This window comes from Polypterus senegalus, chromosome 13 (assembly GCF_016835505.1).
Source record: "Polypterus senegalus isolate Bchr_013 chromosome 13, ASM1683550v1, whole genome shotgun sequence".
In the NCBI taxonomy this organism is placed as follows: domain Eukaryota; kingdom Metazoa; phylum Chordata; class Cladistia; order Polypteriformes; family Polypteridae; genus Polypterus; species Polypterus senegalus.
Window position 1 is genome coordinate 84,427,949 of NC_053166.1, and position 24,537 is coordinate 84,452,485.

Genomic DNA, 24,537 nt, shown 5'->3' on the forward strand with positions numbered 1-24,537 from the left:
TCCAATTTTTTTTAACAGTTTGGGGAAGGCCATGTTATATTCTAGCATGAATGTACCCCTATGCACAAAACCACGGACATCGTTTGATGATTTTGACAACTCAAGAGACCTGCACACAACCCAGACCTCAACCCTATCAAACACTTTTGGCATGAATTGAAATGCCAATTGCAAGCCAGGTTTTCTCATCCAACATCAGTGCCTGACCTCACAAATTCTCTTACGGCTAAATGAGCACAAATTCCCACAGACAAATACCAAAACTTTGTGGAGAGCCTTCTCAGTTGTCATGATTTGGTATGATTTTGAGTCCTCAAAGGATGCCAGTGTTTATTTCTATCGTTAGGTCCACTTCCAGAGTTGCTAGGAGAAAGCCCACTGAGGTTGAGACCCATATGTAATCGACGTTAAGGGATAAAAGGATGGCTATGAGTGCAAATCCTTACCTGATCTACAGATACTAAATCTCTGAAGTATTCAAAGTTTATCTTTGTGCTCTTTTCTGTACTTTTGGTTTTGACTCTCTTATTCTCTCAATCATGATTATTGTTTCTCATATTGGGAATCGGGTTCTTTTTGCTTTATATCTTTTTTTTAGCTCTGTTTTGTTTTTTGTTTTTTTGCAGATCTCTTGGTTTTGGCACAAATGTTTATCTTCTAGTTCTCTGAGAGAATACCCAAAGAGGGGAGGAAATTATAGTTGCATGGGGGAAACAAATCCTAATGAATGCCTCTTTTTTTTTTTTATAGATGTGATGGTCAGGTGTTCACAGACCTTTGGCCATATACAGTAATCCCTCCTCGATCGCGGGGGTTGCGTTCCAGAACCCCCCGCGATAGGTGAAAATCCGCGAAGTAGAAACCATATGCTTGTATGATTATTTTTATATATTTCAAGCCCTTAGAAACTCTCCCACACTGTTTATAAATATTCTCCGCACAGTTATACAGTAAACCCTTGTTTATCGCGGTTAATCCGCTCCAGACAGATAAATGAATTTCCACGAAGTAGGATTCTTTATTTATAAATCTAATATTTTCGCAGTTAGAGCATAGAAAACCTGTTTATGACCTTCTAAATACGTTTTTTAACATTATTAGAGCCCTCTAGACATGAAATAACACCCTTTAGTCAAAAGTTTAAACTGTGCTCCATGACAAGACAGAGATGACAGTTCTTTCTCACAATTAAAAGAATGAAAACATATCTTCCTCTTCAAAGTGCGCGTAAGAAGCGGAGAATGTCAGAGAGAGAGTAAAGTAAACAATGAAAAATCAATAGGGCTGTTGCGCTTTAAGTATGCAAGCACCGCGATAAAGCAGCGGCAATGAAGGGATCAATGCGAAGGTAGCCTTTCAGCATTTTTTACAGGAGCGTCCGTATCTTCTAAGCAAACAGCCTCTGTGCAAAAAGCCCCTCTGCTCACATCTCCTCCGTCAAGCGCAGAGAATGTCAGAGAGAGCAAGAGAGAGAGCGCGAGATTAAAGCAAACAATCAAAAAATCAATAAGTGTGCTTTTGGACACACCTCGATAAAGCGGCATTTCTTAGAGGAGCGTCTGTATCCACTAGGCAAACAGCTTCTGTGCAAACAGCACCTCTGCTCACACCCCCTCCGTCAGTCGCAGAGAATGTCAGAGAGGGTGACATAGAGGCAGAGACAAGCAAACAATCGAGCACCGCGCAGGAGGCATATCTTATAGCATTGAGGAGTTTTAGTTAATATGTAATACGTGCTCTGATTGGGTAGCTTCTAAGCCATCCGCCAATAGCGTCCCTTGTATGAAATCAACTGGGCAAACAAACTGAGGAAGCATGTACCATAAATTAAAAGACCCATTGTCCGCAGAAATCCGCAAATCAGCGAAAAATCCGCAATATACATTTACATATGCTTACATATAAAATCCGCGATAGAGCAAAACCGCGAAAGTCAAAGCACGATACAGCAAGGGATCACTGTAGTTAATTTCTATTTTGATTATTATATCTTTCTTTTTGGAATATCTTCTTAGTTTTTGTTTTTTTCCCCTGTATATTTTACTTTTGTAGCCTGTTGTGAGAAGTCAAGCAAAATGACACCTTGTATTGGCTACCTAAAAAGATTACAATATGCAAGCTTTTGAGTCAACTCAGGATGGCCAACATGGAACAACACCCTCGTACTAGCCTGTTGTGGAAATTCCCTAAAATAGAAGCCAAGATTACCATTGTAAGTTTACAAGATAGATGTCCTTTATTACAATCAGCTTGAGGGAGTCCTGTACAAGAGCAAATTAGTTCTGTTTGCCAGACTAAATTAGGTTGGGAGAGCTTTCAGTTTAAAAAGCCAGGATAATTTGTATAACACAGTTAACAAATGCATTAGCTTGTACCAATCAACATACAGATACATAGTATAATCCACAACACCTCCTGTATCTTTGTAGATTTAAAGATCCATACATTAGTTAGACAAATTAAGTCTTTGTCAAACTTCTTATAATTAAACTGGAACTTCTTATACTAAATACTGTATTATACCACAATTAAAAATTTAAATGCCATATGATCTCATCATCTCCATGATAAATGGAAGCAAATAGTATGGAACGTACAGGAAAGATAAATGAAGAAACACTTCAAAAACTCACTCAGAATGTTTTCCATAATGAGCCTTGCTGTTAATTTATTATTCTATACGTTTATTTTATTTCCAATATCTGTCTTGACTGCTATCATGACAAGTTTTAATTTTAACGTTCATGTTGATATTTGATTTTGGTGCCTTTTGTTTTGTTGTATATACTCATGTAAATTCCACCTTTTCATTTATTGTTTACGGTTTTTTCATATTTTTATGTTGTATTAGTTATTTTGTGTTTCAGTGTATCTATTTTTTATTAAATAGCAACACTCTATATTATTATTATTTTTTTTTTATTACACTTGATGCTGTCACATTATACTTCCCAACTAATTCTCTTTCTTTTTGCATTGCTTCTACAGTAAGCAGGTGATATTTTTACTATTTACTATTGTTATAGTCATTTATACTTTCTCCCTGAGAACAGACTAAAAAAACAACTTTCTTACATATGCATGTGCTAATTACAGACTTTAAGTAGCTTCACAACAACAAGATTTTTGAAGCCGTACCTTCAGAACAACAATGCATAGTTCCTGGTGTTATTATGCAAATTTATTCTGCACCATAGTAAAAAATAAAATGAAAATGATGTCTAACCTGAAATGGTTCTGGAAAACCAAATATATGCTAGCCTCCTGTACCATTCCCTGAATTAAATGAAATTCAGATACTCAGTGTTGCTGATGTAAACACAACTCTTTGGCTTAGTGCTTGGTGACTACATTTGTAGAGCTTCAGTTGCTGATTTACTGATTTTTGTAACGACTGACTACACCATTCCACTACACATATTTAACATCTGTATTTTAGTTGGTTTACTTAATACTTATTAATCATTTTTAGCATGGGGCCATGGCTGATGTTGGTACACCATCCTTCCTATTTTATGTTCAGAGATGTCATTAAGAAATATAATTTTCATCTTCATTTATTTAAATACTATTTACATTTTTTAGTAAGTGCTGAGTGCACTAATTATACAAAATGAAATCCAATAAAACAAAAATAACATGAAACACGCATACATAAACACACACATATATCTTTTAATATGCATATTGGAAAATGACAGGATCTCCTGATCAAAGGCCATCATTCACATTTTTACAAGAATGGCACATTTATTTTACATTTAGTTATTTTACACTATACACTTGCCTGTCCCAGCCTACTATTGATTAATATTACTTTGCTTTAAAGTGAACTTTAGGTTACATGGGACTGCAAGTGCACCACAACCCAGAGTTATATCCACTAAGAAACTAATGATACTTAAGCTTCAGGCCCCCTAATCCCGAGAGGTCCCAGAAACAGCTTTAATTTCACCGCCCCTCCTCCCCAATAACTCAAAAACTACAAGGCATAGCAAATTTTTATTCACTCCAGTGATTTTGACATGTGAGATAATGTGGTACAGTGTGACAGATTGGGGGCACTATCGCTCCCTTGAACCCTTGTCCAAGACGCCAGACACCAGATAAAAGTCCAAAAGTAGACTTTATTCAAACTGCACAGTGCACAAAGCACCCTTCTCTCCACAATACTCATTAATTAACCAATACACAATCAATAAACCAATCCTCCACTCCCAGACACGTTGCCACCCTTCCACCCAGCTCAGCTCGCCGTCTGGAGTTCCCAGAGTCCTTTTATAATCCCTGACCCGGAAGTGTTTCCAATCCCAGTCTATGTGATCTTCTATCACTTCCAGGTCAGATCAAAAGTCCTTTTCTTCACCCCAGAAGCACGTCATTCCCCTTGTCCATGTGACTCGGACATACTTCCGGGGCGTAATGCAAATAATCGTTGTTCCTCCCTGCAGCGTCTCCTAGTGGCCCCCATGGTATCCAGCAGGGCTGTGAATAAAGACTCCAATGTAAATGATGCCCTGCTGGCCTTCGGGGCACTTCCCTGCTGCAGGGAGGGCTCCACCTGGCAGCGTGAGGGTATTGGCCGGGATGAACGGCCGGCCATACAGTATATCACAACAGCAATTTTAATCAAAATCTGAATCAATTTTCAATTGTCCCATAGAGGAAATGTAGTTTTTTACTGGAGATCAAGAAATACAGTATTATAATAAAGAGCAATAATCACTCTTGAATACACACAAGAATTACAGAAAAAAAGAAAAATTTTGGCTTGGCTAATGAGAAGAGAGCAGTCATTTATATATAAATACAAACAAAAGATGGCCCTCATTACTGAGACAGAACCCACCCATCGCACTAATCAATTATATCCACCTGGAATTATCCCTAAAATCCATGTAGTCCAGGATCAGGACCGTAAACAGTAGGGGTCTTTTTCAACTATACTGTTCTGCCCATGTAATGGTATACAAGTAACTGGCAAAATAAAAGAAACAACTAAATAATTTAGCATTATAGGACAATGGACCACAAATAACTGCCAAAACAGATTCATTGTGTTTCAGCATAGATTCTACATGAGCCTGGAACTATTTTTGAAGAATTACAATGACATTCTTTCTTGATGAATTTCAATACTTGGTGGATGATGGTGGAAAAATAAGTGTAATGTTGGGTCAAGATTTGGTTGATGACAAACCTATGTCATTTGGTCATTTTCATGATTTTCTAACTGTTCAATGTCTACTCATCCTCCATGCATGGGGATTTTGTCAACTTGGTAGATTCAGTTATGAGCAGGAATTTTGCCTGGGTTGCCTGATTCATTTTGTCGAATATCAAATAAATGACTAGAGAAAATCAAGAAGTTTGTGATTTTATCCTTGGTGGTTCTAGCTGATGTTGTCTTTACATCTGATATCATGTCATCATCACCTTAGCCATGGTTACTAATGAACCATTAACAGGTTTAGCAGTCTTTGTTGCTGAAACCTCTGCTATACAAAATCAGCCCTTTTTGAAAGAGGATGAGATCTACTGAAAAACAATGATAGTCAACTTAATGAGTAGGTGGTTCTGCCCATCATTTTTACAAGACTTAAAGCATGATGTTATGATTATTGTTTTCTCAATGTCCACAGCTGAATTTATTATAATCAGAGTTACTGATTCACTTAAGTGTTTCATTTATTTTGCCATTTACCAGTACATTGCTTGTTCATGATTGTGAAACAGTACCCAGGTATTGCCTGATGTGCTGTGCCATCTCACATTATGCCAAATATTTACTGAGGATTTAAATAATTCACAAATCAATATATGTGAAGCCCTCCTGGTAAGCATGTTAAACTCCACAACTACTGTATAATACGTTCTGCTTATAATAAATAATATTCCACAGTGAATTACTGTTTGGATAACTAAAATGAAGAAACAATGGTTTGAACATTCTTTTTATATAGCCTTGCTGTAATTATCCGTGAAGCAGTAACAGGAAGTAATTTAAAAAGGCAGTACTACAAGTACAAAATACTTGAACTGTAGAATAAAAAAATCTGCAAATTCTATTTGATGTTGACAATTTCTTTACATTTTTAGAAGTATTGAATTAATGCAATTAATGCATTTCACTGACCTGGCTATTCATATTGACATTCAGCAGTGCCAGTGTTCAGACATTGTATTAATTAACCTTAATTTAAACCTATGTTTTACATTCACTAATACAGTATTGGCAATTATTGAATTTGTTACATTTTTCATTTTTTAGGATATTTAATGATACTTGTTTTGATAAATCTGAATACAGTTTTATTTTCTACTTCTTCCTTTTTACAGAACATCTGTTAAATCCAAATCATATTTCAAAAAGATACAAAAGGTGTGCTAGCTACTTGTGAACAGTCCGACCTAACTGAGAAAAGCTGTTTTTATAGGTTAAAAGATATAAGAATATTTTTGAAACTGATCCTTTTAAAAACATTTAGTTCTTTATATACTGCCAGTGAGAAGTATAGTTAGAAAACTATTCACTTTCACTCATAACAATTGTTGGCTTAATTGTAATTAATTGTGTTAAAGGGAGAAAAGACTGGTTGAGCAATAAACATGTGGCTTTAAATAGAGAAAAAATAGATCTGTTGTTAATTGGTGGGAATGATAAAGATAGCAACAAGGTGCTGTCATGTTATGCCTCAGAAGGCCTAAAAATTAGTTTTACCAAAAAAATTGTGCAGCCTAGGCACTATTTTGACACCAGTCCATTTTTAGCATACACACCACCCCACTGAAAGTTAATCATGGATTTGCTTTTAATAGAATAGAAACCTGCAATGTGTTATTCATAGACAGCTCATATTGTTCTATTTGTAGCCCTCAGGTAATTCAAAATACTGCTGCTGCACGGATCATTTTTAGGACTAGGTAGTGTGAGCATTAGTGTTGATTGGTGAAATTCACTGTTGCTGGTTGTGTAGGTAGGGCATAATGTAGACAGGTTGTCCTTATGTCAGACCACTTCAAGATGGCAGCATGAAATTTAAATTGTCTATGTTGAATTGCATTCTTTATATTCTTAATATAAATTCTTAATATAAAGAAAGCCCTCGCCTTGGCAACAGCTGGTGCAGCTCAGCGCCAGTCACCCAAAAAGTTCCTCAAGGCTCTGTCCTCGACTGTCTCGTCTTCTGCTTCCCTTTGGCCATATTATTCATCTGTGGAACTTGGTTATCAATTGTATGAGGATGATACTCAGATTGATTTCAGTGTTTAAAGTGGAAGTTCATCAAAGCTTTCTCTTAGTTTACAACCTTCCTCAGTGAAATTAAAACCTGAATGGAATATATAGCTTTTTAAAACTAAACTGGGGCAAAACTTGTTGTGTTAATTTATACTTAAGCTCAGCTTAAGAAAATGAGCTCCTTTATTATCCTTCTTAGTGAGTATGTATTCAGACTTATTACTTCAGCTAGGAATCTTGGTGTCATTTTTGATTCCTCCCTTTGTTATTCTACCCACATAAATCAATATTAAGAAACTTTTTTACTTCCATCTCCATAACATACAGTATCTCGTGTTTGCTCTTTCCTCTCCTTTTCTGACGATGAGAAACTTGTCCATGCTTTTTTACATCCCATATTGACTGCTCTAAATCCATATTGACAGTTGCTCCTTCTAATCTGTTATCACAGCTCAGGTGGGTTCAAAACATTTCTGCAAGAGTCCTTGCATGGACCAGCAACAGCGAGAATATAATACTCATCCTGCTCCGCATTCTAATTCTAATACTAATCTATAAAGCTTTAAATGGTTTTGCACTGGACTATATCAAAAACCTCCTCCATCACTTTGCTCCTGTTCACCCAATAAGGTCCACTGATTCTGCCAGTCTCATTGTGCCCCAAACTAATTTGCACTCTATGGGTGACAGAGCCTTCAGCTCTATAGCGCCCAAATGTTGGAATGACTTGTGGTCCTGGCTAAAATGAGGCCCTAAGCGGAACCTTCTTCTTGGGCCCCAAAAACTCCCCTACTTTCCCTCCCTGAATCCACTACATTTGTTTTTATACATTTGTAAATAAACTAAGAAACATACATCACAAATACTAATAAAACTATTGATGAAAAACTACTATTACTAATAATATTAATAGTAAAAATAAAAAATAATAATAAAAATAATAAAATCAAAACTACTAATACTACTACTGATCGTGCCTAACAAACTTGCATAAAGCAGTAAATACTGGGTCAAAATGAAGCTGAATTAGATATTTAAAAAAATGAACATGTGAATATATCTCCTACACTTATGAATTGATTTAAACTTCATTTAGTCCTTCCAAAGGCAGCAGATGGCAATTAGGCATTAACTGAATCAGTAATGTTAGCTACCAATAAAACGAACCAACAGCAGACGTTAGTCTTAGCTAATTGGTCTGTTTGGATGTAAAAGTTGCTTGTGTGGTGCTTTTCCACAATTCAGCCAATAACTAACTAGTAAGCAAGAGACCTGGTGTGTTGGCGAAACTTACAAACATATCCTCAATTGCAACCACACTCAGAGCACTTCATATGTCAACTAACATTAGCAGCCTGTTTAGAACATTGGTCCTTAGGTTGATATGGCGGTAATAAATAATCCACAAACCATGTGTCAGCTAGGTACTGTAACATCAGGTAACATCTGTGAAACACTCAATATCAAAACTATTATGCATAATGCAATTGTTACTCCACTGTTACTCTAGTAAACTGCTAGCTTTAGTTTAGCTGCAATTGATGTAACATTAGTTAGCTTACTGCAAGTTGGGCAAATTTTGATTTCCAAACACAGCTGCTGCTTCTTCATGCTTTTGCTTTTTTCTTTTCTGTGCTCCTGATTGGTGTTGACTTGAAGCTGTCTCTCTACTCGTTAAAGGGAAATGATCACAACAGGTGACTCTCAATGACATTAAATTGACAATTCATGAAACAGCAATAACACCATTCGGTTCTTTGACCGCAGGCCCTACACACAGTGTGAGATGTGTTTTTTTACTTTATTAATCCCAAAGGAAATTACTTGATTTTTCACATACCCCATGGGGTCAGAGCGCAGGGTCAGCCTTTGTACAGCACCCCTGGAGCAATGTAAGGTTAAGGGCCTTGCTCAAGGGCCCAGCAGAGTAGCATCTCTTTTGGCAGTGATGGGGATTCAAACTGGCAACCTTCGGGATACCAGTGCAGATCCTTAGCCTCAGAGCCACCACTCCACCCTAAATTTAGTTTATAGGAAGGGACAGTTCTGCCCTAAATTAATTAGATCAGCTGACTCAATTCATTCTTTTAAAAAGCAGGTTTAAACTCTTTTGTTCAAAAATGCGTTTACCTTACTGTGACCTTCTAACCCAACTTTCCGTTTGCACCCATGCTGAAGATGATTTGTGTTTTTTATCACACATAATGTTGTTTGTTCAGGGCTTTCTTGTAGCATTTGTATTTTTTTGTATTTTATTTTGTTTTTTTGTCTCTATTTTATTTCAAAGCTTTGTATAACATATATTTATTTTTATTTAGTTTTTTATGCACATATTATTTGTATCCAATGTTGTATATGCCCTGTTGTTCATTCTGAATTTCTGTGATGCAATTTGATCATGGGAAAGGTGCTATATAAATTAAATCTACTGTTATTATTATTATTATTATTATTATTATTATTATTATTATTATTATTAAATCAGTTAAAACCGGATAACTCATGAAGGTAAAACAGGATAGTCAGTCAGGGTTTTGATGACCCAGTTTAGGAGGGCCTATCAGATCAATTAGATCACCCGACATATTAGAAGACCTAGGAAAAGTTATGCAACTTGCTCTTAAACAATCTAAACATGTTAATAAGAAAAAGATATCAAAAGCCGATACAGGCTGTTTTTTAATCAGCTTTTTATAGAAAAGATTGTGGAAAAACAGTAATTACGAATTGGCAGAAGAGCTGTTTATTGAAATAGGAATAGGGGAAGAAATAAAAAGGGTTTATGATTTTATTGCAGAGACAGAGGTAGCAAAATGCTAGAAAGAAAAGTGACAGTAATGATGGACCTGCTTCTTATAGACTACAGCATATATTTGAATATACATGTACATGGCATATAGGTGTTTTTATTTTAGTTTGTCATAAGTACTTCCTGTAATTTTATTATATTATCTGCATTAATATTTATGTAAAACACAAATACATTGCCATAATAAAACTATATTAACAGGAAAAGAAACATAGTCTTCTTCTAGGAGCCATAGTTATACACATTATTTCTCCATTTTAGGAACAGAGTGGAATATAAGTCTAAAGGTAAGCATGTCCTTCATCCCCAAAACACATTTGTACTAAAATATCTCTAAATGCAAAACTCCGGCAGCAAACACAATATCATGTGTCTTTTATTACCCACCATCCAAATGAACAGTCCTTGTTTCAAATGTTCAGACTATAATACCACTCCTCAGCTGACTTCAAAGAACCTGCATGTAAGCTGGCTCTAACAGATGACAAGATCAGATTCTTTTATTGTGTGGCTGTAGGCCAAAATCAGACTCTAGACTGGTGTGGTGGCAGATATCTGAGAGCAGATGAAATTAAATTCCATTCTTTAAAGAGTGCAGGCTTTTGATGACCTAAGTGATCAGACTCCAAGATGGGTGAGGCTGATGTGTCAGATGATGGATGTGATTTTGCCCCAGAATGGTAAAGCTGAAAGCTTCTGAATAGTAATGAGATCATGATTTCAGGATATTACTCTGTAAATGTTTGTATTCTCAAATTTTCTTATCTTCAGAAGGTACTTTCAGAAATTTTCTTTTCTTTCTTTTTACAGATACAGAGTATATTTATCTATGTATGTATTTATTTATTTAAAGAGCTTCACTTTATTTAAAGAGCTTGGGGACATGTAAAGTTCTATCTATCTATCTATCTATCTATCTATCTATCTATCTATCTATCTATCTATCTATCTATCTATCTATCTATCTATCTATCTATCTATCTATGTGAATTCTAAAATTTGAATTATTTTATCAGTGAAAAGACTCTGAAGCTAATGTTTCAAACCAGCTACAAACGGACAAAGAAGAAGAACAAAACGTAAGAGTTACTATAATGATACATATATTGGTCTATATATTAGAAACAAAAAACAATGCACAAAGGTGAACTATGCCAGCCATTTGCAACCAGGAAGTGTATAACCTACAAAAAGTGAACTAATTTCAATTGAGGGATGATGTTCACATAAAATGAATTCGAAGCAAGGGGATAAATTGAGACACCAAAAGTAACAACAACAACATTATTTATTTATAAAGCACATTTTCATACAAACAATGTAGCTCAATGATTCTTAAAATTTTGGGCAGGCCCCCCTAGGGATGTAACAAAAAAGGGGGCGCAAAGATGTGAAAAAAAGAAAACAAGAATCAAAAATATGAAAAATACATCTATTGAAACCAAAACAAATTAACTTAAACTACATTCTGATACTAGAAAAATATAGATTGCATAAATGTCGATAGAAGTTAAGTAGGTAGAATAAAATATGCATCTATGTTATATAATTAAATAAAAAAGAACACATTGGTATTAGTGGGCTCCTTTCAAAAAAACATTAGGGGGGCGCGATTAAAACTGTTATGAAAACTCGGGTCGCAAATACTTAAAGGCTGAGAAACGCTGATGTAGCTCAAAGTGCTTTACATGATAAAGAAAGAGAAAAAAGACAAAATAAATAAGAATTAAAATTATGGAACACTAATTAACATAGAACAGTAAAAGCAATTACTGGTATGCATATCTCTATAGGATTGTAAACAATAATTACTTCTCCAATTTTAAACTGAATTTTGTAACTTGAATCAGAATGCTTTCTTCTGCAGTGAAATTACTTAAGCTTTCCAAGACTTTTGTAACCCCTGAAATGTGTCATGCTTATGAAAAAATGCTGACCCTTGTATCTGCACACAGTGAAGGTTTTAGAATATATACATATACTGGATATAAATATATTATTATTTAACTTTTCCTTGACAAAATTGTCTGATTAATAGTAAATGTCACTTAAAATGAGTATACAGGTAGCAGTGCTCAGCAGTGCCAAATGAGGCTTTGACCTTCCAAACAATTTTAAATGTGTCATTTAATTTTCACATCTGTCCTCAGTATGATACCTCCTGAAGTGAGTAATGCAATTTTCAAATGTACCTGATTATTATCTAAACAAAAACATGGGAAAGAATGCAAAACATTGAAACGTGTATAGAACATTCAATGCATGATTATATTATCTTATTCATTGTTCAGTACCAAAAATGGCAAAAACTTGTTTTCATTCAAACCTAAAATATAAAGTAAAATTAAGCTTCAAAATGTTAACTGATTAAAACAAAAAGGATTAAACAAATGGGCAATAGTGAACTTTTTAATAGGCTTTCCACATTTCCTATAGTGTTGTTGTGTGCATATAATAAGAATAGGTACAAAAACCACTTTCAGAGACAGAACATGCATAACTTATTAACTAGTCAAAATAACAGTTTAAAAAAAATAAATGTAAACTTTCTAACCATTTTCCATATCCTCTGTCCATATTCAGTTGCAAAATAATAAATATTTCTTTGATTTCCAGCATACCTCGAAGGCCTCACAACCACAAAGGTGAGTCATTGAAATCTATAGCTCTCAGGCTGGTTTTGGCAAATTATACATTATATTTTTAAATTTTAAAAATTATTTATGTTTTGGCTTCTTGTTCATGATTAGCTAAAATAAACAATTATAATTAATATGAATATCTCATTATGCCGTGCTTTGTTTTAATTCGAAGTGCCTAAGCCAGAAAAATTGCAACTGAATTGTAAAATTATAAGCACCTTGATTTTGTCCAGATACATTTCAAGGGATTTATTTTCCATCTCTTCTTAAATGTAAAGGGAACATCACACCCCTGATGGCTCTTAATAATCAAAGAGAGTGTATATCATTTTACAGATATAGATGAAAATGTATTACTTAAAAATTGCAGGGGCCACCAATACACTCTTCAATCCAGCATCAAAGTGAAACCTCAATGGGGAAAATCCCCAGCTCTTCAATTAAACAGATTTGTACGATATGTGTTAAATCTCAGGGGGATTCATCAATCTGACTACTATGCATGACTCACACTATAATCAGTGACGGGGAGCAATGATATTGGCTCATAGCAGTGACGCGCTGGGTTTCACAAACGTACACATACACAAGCTGATGGAAGTAGCAGCATTATTCAAGAGAATCATTTCTATCAGTGTAAGGCTTTCATTGTATTTAACATCATGTATCTCACTTTTCATTACTTTTTATTGTATTTATTTACATTTACTTACACTTTTACTAATTTTGGTCCTTTTTATTCTGCTAGGATGTGTGGTTGCTTGACATGTGTACATGTGTTTAGACACTCGATGTTACTGCAGACATACAAGTAGAAAGATTATGCATTTTTTTCATGTCAAATTAGAGTGGTGTCTGTATGAAACAAGTAACATATTTAGGATAACTTAAAATGTTTTTAGGAGTTGACTTAGGGATACATTTTGACTATAAATGTTGCTTAGCCCATTTTGTCTTGATGTTTTGGTTTCTTTGATTCTCTAGTTGTTGACATTAGCTTGTTGTATGCAGAAAGGTGGCTTGATTTTCTGTTTATCTCTTGTCACCTAAAACCATAATTAGATTTGCTTACTGTATATTAATGAAATGACACGTAAGATAATAAACATAAATTTACTCCTTGAAGAATTAGTGATCAAGAGATGCATGATTAAATGTTCAGATAGCTACATTGAGAGATCAAGTTCATGTGAACAACGTGCAAGGGATCTACAAGCCAAATGAAGTCTCTATGGCTGTTGCAGCCTTATTCATATTTGTAGCTGGTTATAAACTACCTGTCCTGTTATCTGCAATTGAACCATCAATCAATCTATATCATTCCTACACTTCCAGCTACTTTGAAACAAGCTTTTGCAACCTAAAAATAGTTATAAAAAGATCCAAAATATACTTTTTAGGTTGGTCCGGTTTGTTTCTTTGCCATATGCCTCAGTGAAAGTTAGCACACCGGAGGGTTTGCTAAAATATATTGGTTATCCCTTCCGCTAACCTGTCACAACTGACACACACGTTCTTGGGTTCAAATAAAAGGTTATTTATTCTTCCAAATACCCTTTTAAACGCAAACAATCACACAATGTACAATGAATTCTCTCTGTTCTTTTCTTTTTTCTCCTTTTAACTCCCTTTCCTCCTGAAAGTGTTGCCCTCTTCCTCCGGACACCAACAAAACTTGAGTGAATTCAAGTGGCTCCTTTTTTCTCCTAGCCGGGTAGTACTTCCGGGTCGATTGGAAGTTGCCTAAAGCAGTGAGCATTATTTCCTGTATTGCCCTCTGGTGGCACCCACGGACCCAGTAGGGTTGCATCATGGCAATACAAGTCCCATGATGCTTTGCAGTTATGAGAATGGGTTGAAGCCCAGGGATGCTGACATCTAGCAGTTTGGGGAGACATATACTTATGAGACTGAGTCTCCTTTCATTGTTCAGTCATATTGGCCTATCGACTGTTTAAGGAGATGGTACCAATCCCAGCCGGGATGCCCATCCATACATGTGTTCCTCCACTTCTGCACATTTGTCTTTTTGTTAAGTATGTTGTGCACTTCCATCATGCAAAATCAGGACCTGAGGATATGTAAAAATTAAAACACAATTATTAAGATGCATAAACTGTACCACTGCGTCAGCAAAAATGTTACCATAAACTGGGAAACAAATAATAAAAACTATTAAAAAGTTCTGGCTGGTGCTGTGGCTAACCTGAAAAAAAAGCTGGCATACAAATATTTTATGTTTAAATAGCCGACCTTTTGATTTGCTCAGCTGTTCAATTGTGGCTGGATGTGAGCACCTGCTTAAAAGTAACTTGCTCCTAATGGGAGAGGGAAAAATGCAAGATTGAAAGGAAAAGGCAAAGTAAACAATAGTAGGATGAAATGCTCAAAATTAATGGGGAAAAGTACTTTAAAATTTCAACAAATTCCAAAAAGACAACAAAAAATCTGGCACTTCCCAAAGCATCACAACAAGAGTGTGATATTGCTACTACCCTTATGGTGATCACATTAAAGAAAAAACAGTGAACGAGTGGAGAAAACGGAAAAGAATGAAGTGCATCTGTTTGTTTGGCCCTTCATATCCCAGCTGTTGTCTGCCCAGAAAAAGATTCTCAAGTCTTAACTGAATCAACCCTCCAATGTAAACTATTCCCATTCCATCATCCACAGTACCTTTGGCATGAGTGGGAAAAGGAGCAGGTTCTCTGAAAAGAATAGAAAAATATGTGTTATAGTAACTGCAAGCATTGTGTGTTATTTTGCCTAAATAAAGAGGACATGAGAATCTTGCTAGCATTACTGTCAACCCTAATTTTAAACAATTTATTCACCATGAACAAGAAAAAATCACTGGATAAAAGAGCAATATAGAAAAAACAAAGAAAATACATTTTAAAAAGGAATAGAAAACAACACAAAATGTGCTCAACCAGCTGACATGTGTGACAATGATAGAGTATACCACACAACTCAAGGATGGAGAATAACGGAAATTAATAGGCATATATTTTAAACTAGTTCTTCCAGTCCACGATAAATTGTTGAGTATTAATCTAGCACTTAAGCCTAACTGCAGAAGTGCCATTCAATTGAAATGAATTCAACAGAGTGTATCTGCATTCTGCAATACCTGCAGTGTTACTCAAGACACACTCTTTCTTAAAGGAGTGTGCTAATAAAATGCATTACATTTTTCATTCCAACAGATGGCATATACAACTGACACTAAAATCTAATAAAGGAAAATGTTAATAGAAAAAAAATGATAGGAAATAAAAAGGCTGATAGAGGAAGTACTAATCTCATTGGAGCCACACAGAGGGGGGTACAGCAGCTGATGGTATGACTTCAGGTGTCTCAGACTTGAGTCCTGGGAGGTCAGTCTTTTTGCCTGTTAATGGAATTTGTTATTAATTTACATGATTTATTCCTGCTGTCATTTTGCTACATTAATGAGGACAGATCACCAGAACATTTAATGTACTCAAATGAAATTACTCATCCCTCTTTTATTCTTTTTTCTTGTATTTTTTCTATTTAAATTTTCCTATATTAACTTATATTTTCAGCTTGTTTGTTCCCTCAGTTGTACAGAATTTGGTATTGGATGCTCAAATGCAAATTTAAAAATATAGTATATTTTATTATCACATGAATTTAAAAATTAATTCAAATAGATGGCACTTTGCAAATGCTAAACCTAAATACACCTAAGAGAGTGTAATTGCTGAACAGACGTAAATGTGCTTATATTCAATAGGTGAGTACAATTTTTCCAGCGTGTAAGAATAGGAATGAGTATAATACATGGTCAGCTGCTAATCAAAAGACAGAGGATTGAAACAAAAATATGGGAATGGTGGGACTTGACTTTGGGCATTTTTTAAAATTTATTTCAAGCTTTCACCATGAACAGTTCATATTCTTCATCTTACAGTAAACTTCTATCTAAACTGCTAGCTACTGTTTTTAACTTTCACTTAATGCTTAAAAAGACTCCTCCTAAGTATTTTATTCAGATTTTAGACAAAGTTTACCAACCCGTTTACTGGAAAAGTGTTCATTTCAGGAATTTCAGCCAGGATATTGTAAAATTAACTCCTGCCAGTAATCAAACAGAATGCTAATAATTCTGTAATATTTATCAAGGTACTTTCACACTTCCCAGTTTACAGTGTGTTCAGAAAGAATTCAGACCCCCTTCACTTTTCACATTTTGTAATATTGCAGCTTTTATGCTAAAATAATTTAAATTAATTTTTTCCTTCATCAAGCAACACTCAGTAGCCCAGAATGACAAAGCAAAAACATGATTTTAGAATTTTTTCCAAATTTATTAAAAATAAAAAAAAACTAAAATACCACATCGACACAAGTATTCAGACCCTTTATTTCAGTATTTATTTGAAGCACCTTTGGCAGCAATTAAAGCCTGGAGTCTTCTTACATATGATGTGACAAGGATTTAAGTATTTTCTTGAGTGTGCAGATCTTCTCAAAATCTAACAGGTTGGACGAAGACCATCAGAGAACAGCTATTTTCAGGTTTGTCCAGAGATCTAAGATAGGGTTCAAGTCTGAGCTCTGACTGAGCCACTAAAAGACATTAATAGAGTTGCCCCTCTGAGTCTTTGGGCCGGTGTCAGGTCAAGAACACTCCAGAGCAGGTTTTCATTAAGGATATCTCTGTACTTTGCTCCATTCACGTCTCCCAGTCCCTGCCACTGAAAAACAACCCCATAGCCAGATTCTGCCAACACCATGTTTCACTGAACAGTATTGCACAGATGATAAGCAGTGCCTGGTTTTCTCCAGACATGATGCTTAGAATTGAGGACAAACAGTTAAATCTTGGTATTTATTAGACCAGAGAATAGTGTTTCTTGTAATATGAGTTACATTTGGTGCATTTATGCAACTCCAAGTGGGCTTTCATGTGTACGTTAACTGAAGAAAGGCTTCAGTCTGGTCACTGTGTGATAAAGTCCAGATTGATGGAGTATTGCAGTGATGGCTGTCCTTCTGAAAGTTCCTCCCATCTCCACACAGGTTGTCTAGAGCTCAACCAGAGTTGCCATTGGGTTCTTAGTCACCTCTCTTACCTAAGCCCTTCTCCTTGATTGTTCACTTTGACAAACTGCTCTAGGAAAAGTCATAGTTGTTCCAAACTTGAGGCTCCTTGGCTTTTGAGAACCTTCAGTGCTGCAGGATTTTTGTAAGCTCTCCAAATATGTGTGGCTCATCATCAACCTCTAAGCTCTGCAGGCAATTCCTTTAGCCTCATGGCATTGTTTTTGCTCTGATTCACATTGTCAACTGTAGGACCACATACAATCAGGTGCAGAAGTATTTGGACAGTGACACAATTTTGGCTGTGTATACCACCACAATGGATTTGAAATAAAGCAATCAAGATGTGATTGTAATATAGGCTTTCAGCTTTAGTTCAAGGGGTTTAACAGAAATATTGTATGAGTTGTTTAGAAAAGAGACATTTCCATACACGGTCCCCTATTTTCTGAGGCTCAAAAGTATTTGGACAAACTAACAGAATCATAAATATAATGATAATTTTGAATAGTTGGTTGAAAATCCCTTACAGTTAATGACTACATTAAGTCCAGAAGCCATGGCCATCACCAAGTGCTGGGTTTCCACTCTACAGATGCTTTGCCTGTCCTTTACTGCAGCTGTCTTGCTTCTTTTTCGTTAGACTTTTAACTTCAGCAACTGAAATGCATATCCAGTTGGCTTGAGGTCAGTTGATTGACTTGGCCATTGGAGAATATTCCTTTATTTTGTGTTGAAAAGCTCTTGGTTTGTGGTCACAGTATGTTTGGGCTCATTGTCCATCTCTACTGTGAAGCATTGTCCTATCAGTTTTGCAGCATTTGGCTGAATCTGCGCAGATAGTATAGCACTGTGCACTTCAGAATTCATCCTGCTACTTATGCAAGCAGTCATATCATCACAAATCACAGTGACTGACTTCCATTCACAGCCATGCATGATCATGCAATAAAACTGCCTCTACTATGTTTCACAGATGATGTGGTATTTAATGGATCATGAACCATTTCCTCTCTTCTCCATACTCTTCTCTTTCCAACATTCTGGTACATACTGATCTAAGTTTCCTTTGTCCAAAGAAAATTGTTCCAGATCTGGACAGGCTTTTAAAAATGTTTTCTGGCAAAGCCTAATCTTCCCTTCCTATGCTTGAGGTTTACCAGTGGTTTACACCTTGTGATAAACCTTCTGTCTTTACTTTACTCCTGAAATTTTCTCTTGATTGTAGACTTTGGCAATGGTAAGTCTACCTCTCAGAGAGTGTTAATGATTTGGCTAAATGTTGTGAAGGGGCTCTTCTTCACCAAGGGCAGAATTCCACAATCATCCAGCAAAGTTGTCTTCTGTGGTTTTCCAGACCTTCTGGTGTGGAAGTTCACCAGTGCATTCCTTCTTTTTAAGAATGCACCAAATAGTTGATTTGACCACAACTCAGATTTATGCTATCTTTCTAAATGTTTTTTTTTTCTCAGCCTACCGATGAACTGTTTTTACTTGCATGGAGAGCTCTTTGGACCTCATATTGAGAGTTCACAGTAACAGCTTCCAAATGAAAATTCCACACTTGGAATCAGTTCCAGAGCCTTTTAGCTGCTTAATAATTAATGAAATAATGACCTGGCTATGGAACAGATTGTCAGTCAAATGTCCATATTCTTCTGAGCCCCTGGAAATGGGGAAGTTATGAAAAAAAATGTCTCTCATTACTAAATAGCTCATACAACATTTTTGGTAAACCCCTTAAATTAAAGCTGAAAGTCTATGCTTCAAGCACATAATGATTTTTTTTATTTCAAATTCATTGTGAGAAATTATGAAAATTGTGTCACTGTCCAAATACTTGTGGACCTGTCTGTATAGACAGATGTGTGCCTTTTCTAACCTTGTCCACTCATTTGAATTTTCTATAGGTGAACTCCAAACAAGATGCAGAAAAAACATCTCAACCATGATCAATAGAATGTATTGCACCTGCCATAGAGGTTCACATCAGTACTACGAATTCAATCACTTTTCTAACAATTGTGTGCCTTGCAGAATTGACAGGAGCCACATTTTGTGAATCTTTATAACTTAAAATCTGTAATGTTAGCTTAATTCAGTTCTAAGCTTTTGACCACTTCTTCATCTGCAAAGTTTGTTTAATTGAATGCTTATTCTCTTAATAATATCTTTGATTATTAACGACTTAATTACTGAACTGAAGGTTTCATGTGCCTGACTGAAACATGACAGCAGTCTGATGAACATTTACTGTAGCTCTAAACTTGGCTGCCCCTTCCGAGTACATATGTAAGCAATCCTAGCAATTGTGGTTGGGGTGGAGGGCTTACAGTAATTTGTTGCTTTGCTTAGAAATTTAAAAAGTTGTTACTTTAACATGTATAATCTTTGAATATCTTGCTTTGTCAGTTATAGGTGCACAGCCTTTGCTGTTTATACTTATTTATTGTCTAATAGTATCATTAGCGTTTATTCCAGATTTTTAAGCGTGTATTCTGAATATCATAATATATAATAATATATTATTACTGGGTGATTTTAATATTCATAGAGATTCAAATAATTGTTCATTTGTGGCCGATTTCTTTAATTTTCTTTTTTGTTTTAATATTACTCAGAATATAAAGTTTACATGTTTCTACTTACATGTAAATGTCATGTTTTAACTCTATAGTGTGCACCTTTGGTATCACACCAGAAAATTTTTATGACACCGACTTACTTATTTCTGATCACAAAGCTGTTTTATTTGATTAAATGATTCCTGTCTGAGCGAATTGGGCTGTCAATCTTTGTAGCATGACATTTAGGAATTTTAGAAATGTCAATCCATTTGCTCTCTTGGAGATATGTTAAAACACCAAATTTCTCTTTTAGATATTAATAGTCCTCTGGAGGATATGGTGTACCAGTTTAATCACATCCTTAAAACTGTTTTAGATCAGCTGGTTCCTTGAAAAATGAGTACAGCATCATTTAGACATTCTGCGCCTTGGTACACACCAGAGCTTTGTGCTATGAAAGCCGTTGGACGTCATTTAGAATATCTTAGCAGAAGAAATGGTTTATTAGTTCATATGCAGTATTATCAGGATCATGTGATTAAATACAAGCAGGCATTACAACAGGCTAGAAATGCTTACTACACCAGTTTAATTCCAAACAGCCTGAATAAATCCTGTGCTTTGTTTTCAATCATCAATGAATTGCTTTCAACTGTTGATAACCAGGATTCTACATCGGCAGAGTTCTGTAATAAATTTATGGAGTTTTTTCCAGGGTAAGTCAAAACCTTAATATTTATAACTATGTGTGCAGCCTTCTGTTTCATCCTCCTTTGCTAATGTTCTGGTTTTAACAACTAATCAGATGTTAGACTTTTCACTTGTGGAGGAGATATTAATTGCTGAGTTTGTGGCCACATCTATATCTTGTCCACGTATTCTTGATCCTGTGCCTGCATTTCTAGTAAAGGATTGCTTTTCAAGTTTATACCCACTGATAACTAAAATTATTAATTAGTCTCTACTATTCCTGCTTGTTTGAAAACTGCAGTACTATAGTACTGCGATTACCTAAAAAGCCCCGACAAGATCCCTTAGACTATAAAAACTTCCAACCTATCTCCAACTTACCATTTTTGACCAGATTATTTGAATGTGTGGTTTTGAGACAACTACAAGCTCGTGTATCTAATAATAATTTGTTTGGAGAGTTTCAATCTGGTTTCAAGTCAATCACAGTATAGAGACAGCACTTGTTAAAATCACTAATGATTTATTGGCAGCTGCTAATTCTGGATATATTAATATTGTTATTTCGTTAGCTCTCTCTGCTGCATTTGACACCATCAATCATAGAATCTTGTTGGACCACTTGTAAAATCTAGTTTGTGTCACTAGTTCAGTTATGTTCTGATTCAAGTCTTACCTTTGTTGTTGGGCAAAGTGTATTTCTAACAACATCAGGTCAGCTTCATCTTGTCTGTTACAAGGTGTTCTTCAGGGTTCAGTGTTGGGTCCGCTGTTCTTTATTATTTACATGTTACCTTTTGGCCAGATTATTTGAAAACATGGTCTTAAATTTTTTCTTTTATATTGATGATATTGAAATTAATATGAACTTTAAACCTTTTCAATTGGGCCCTTCTTGTTTATTGACAGATTGTTTATGATATTAATGAATGGATTTTCTTCCATTATAGTGTGTTCACACTATAGTGTGTATATATATATATATATATATATATATATATATATATATATATATAAACTGTTCAAAAAAATTAAAGGAACACTTTGAAAACACATCAGATCTCAATGGGAAAAAGAAATCCTCCTGGATATCGATACTGATATAGACTGGGTAAAGTGTTAGGAACGAAAGGATGCCACATCGTTTGATGTAAATGAAAATGATCAACCTACAGAGCCCTGAATTCAAAGACGCCCAAAAATCAGAGTGAAAAATTATGTGGCAGGCTAGTCCATTTTGCCAAAATTTAATTGCAGCAACTCAAAATTATGCAGCACTTTGTATGGCCCCTGTGTTCTTGTATACATGCCTGACAACATCGGTGCATGCTTCTAATGAGATGACAGATGGTGTTGTGGGGATCTCCTCCCAGATCTGGACCAGGGCATCACTGAGCTCCTGGACAGTCTGAGGTGCAACCTGGTGGCATTGGATGGACCAAAACATAATGTCCCAGAGGTGTTCTATTGGATTTAGGTCAGGAAAGTGTGGTGGCCAGTCAATGGTATCAATTCCTTCATCCTCCAGGAACTGCCTGCATACTCTCACTAAATGAGGCCAGGAATTGTTGTGCACCAGGAGCCACTGTACCAGCATAGGGTCTGACAATGGGTCCAAGGATTTCATCCTGATACCTAATGGCAGCCAAGGTGCCTTTGTCAAGCCTGTAGCGGTCTGTGTGACCCTCCATGGATATCCATCCCCAGACAATCATTAACCCACCACCAAACTGCTCATGCTGAATGATGTTACAGGCAGCATAATGTTCTCCTTGGCTTCTCCAGACCCTTTCACTTCTGTCACGTGCTCAGGGTGAACCTGCTCTCATAAAAGCACAGGGCACCAGTGGTGCATCTGCCAATTCTGGTATTCTATGGCGAATGCCAATCGAGCTGCATGCTGCTGGGCAGTGAGCTCAGGGCCCATTAGAGGACATGGGGCCCTTGGGTCACCCTCATGAAGTCTTTCTGGTTGTTTGGTCAGAGACATTCACACCAGTGGCCTGCTGGAGGTCATTTTGTAGGGCTCTGGCAGTGCTCATCCTGTTCCTCCTTGCCCAAAGGAGCAGATACTGGTCCTGCTGATGGGTTATGGACCTTCTATGGCCCTCTCCAGCTCTCCTAGAGTAACTGCTTGTCTCCTAGAATCTCCTCCATGCCCTTGAGACTGTGCAGGGAGACACAGCAAACCTTCTGGCAATGACACGTATTGATGTGCCATCCTGGAGAAGTTGGTCTACCTGTGCAACCTCTGTAGGGTCCAGGTATCGCCTCATGCTACCAGTAGTGACACTGACTGTAGCCAAATGCAAAACTAGTGAAGAAACAGTCAGAAAAGATGAGGAGGGAAAAATGTCAGTGGCCTCCACCTGTTAAACCATTCCTGTTTTGGGGGTCATCTCATTGTTGCCCCTCTAGTGCATCTGTTGTTAATTTCATTAACACCACAGCAGCTAAAACTGATTAACAGCCCCCTCTGCTAACTGACCAGATTAATATCCCATAAATTTCATTGACTTTATGCTATACTCTGATTAAAAAGTGTTCCTTTAATTCTTTTGAGAAGTATATATATATATATATATATATATATATATATATATATATATATATATATATATATATATTTGCTTATCTATGTATTTAGGTGTTTATTTATTTAAAGAATTCTGTAAAAAGCCAAATTTCTCCCTGGAGATAATTAAAGTTAAATCTAATCTAATCTAATCGAATGTAATCTAATCTAATCTAATCTAATGGATGTCTGAAAACTGTCTGAAGATCAATCTCAAATTCTCATTGTTGCATCACATACAGTACTCAAGAAATGTGTTCACCTACCACTGTCTATTTTCTAATAATCAACACAGGCGAAGTCAAAAATCTTTGTGTTATCTTGAATTCTAGTCTTTCTTTTGATTCGCATACTAAAATGCCATTAGGACAGCATTTTTTTAATTTAAAAAACATAGCTAGATCCATCCCTTTCCTATTCATGCAGCTTCTGAGACAATCATACACACTTTTGTGACCTCACAACTGGACTACAGCAATGCGCTTCTCTTCAAGAGTGTCTACTTGTGCCTTAAATGGATTGCAGTATGTCCAGAATTCAGCAGCAGCGGTTCTTACCCATACTAAATCATGGAATCATATTATTCCCATTCTTGAACAACTACGTTGGCTCCTTGTGCAATTACATATACGGTATAAGGCATTTTACTGGTATTCAGATCTCTTCATGATTTGGCTCCCCTGTATCTACATAACCTTGGTCTCCACACTCCATCTTAAGTTCTATGGTCCTCTGGAGCACAACTGCTTTTTGTCCCTCCATCTAGATTACTCTTTAAAGGTGACAGGGCTTTCAGTGTAGCTTGTCCTAGATTATGGAGTGTCCTGCCTCTATCCCTGAAAACTTGCACTTTGCTTCCAACTTTTAAGAAATTGCTAAAAATAGATCTGTTAAGAATACATTCTTAAAGTTTTGTGAGTATGTTGTGGTTTACGTTTATA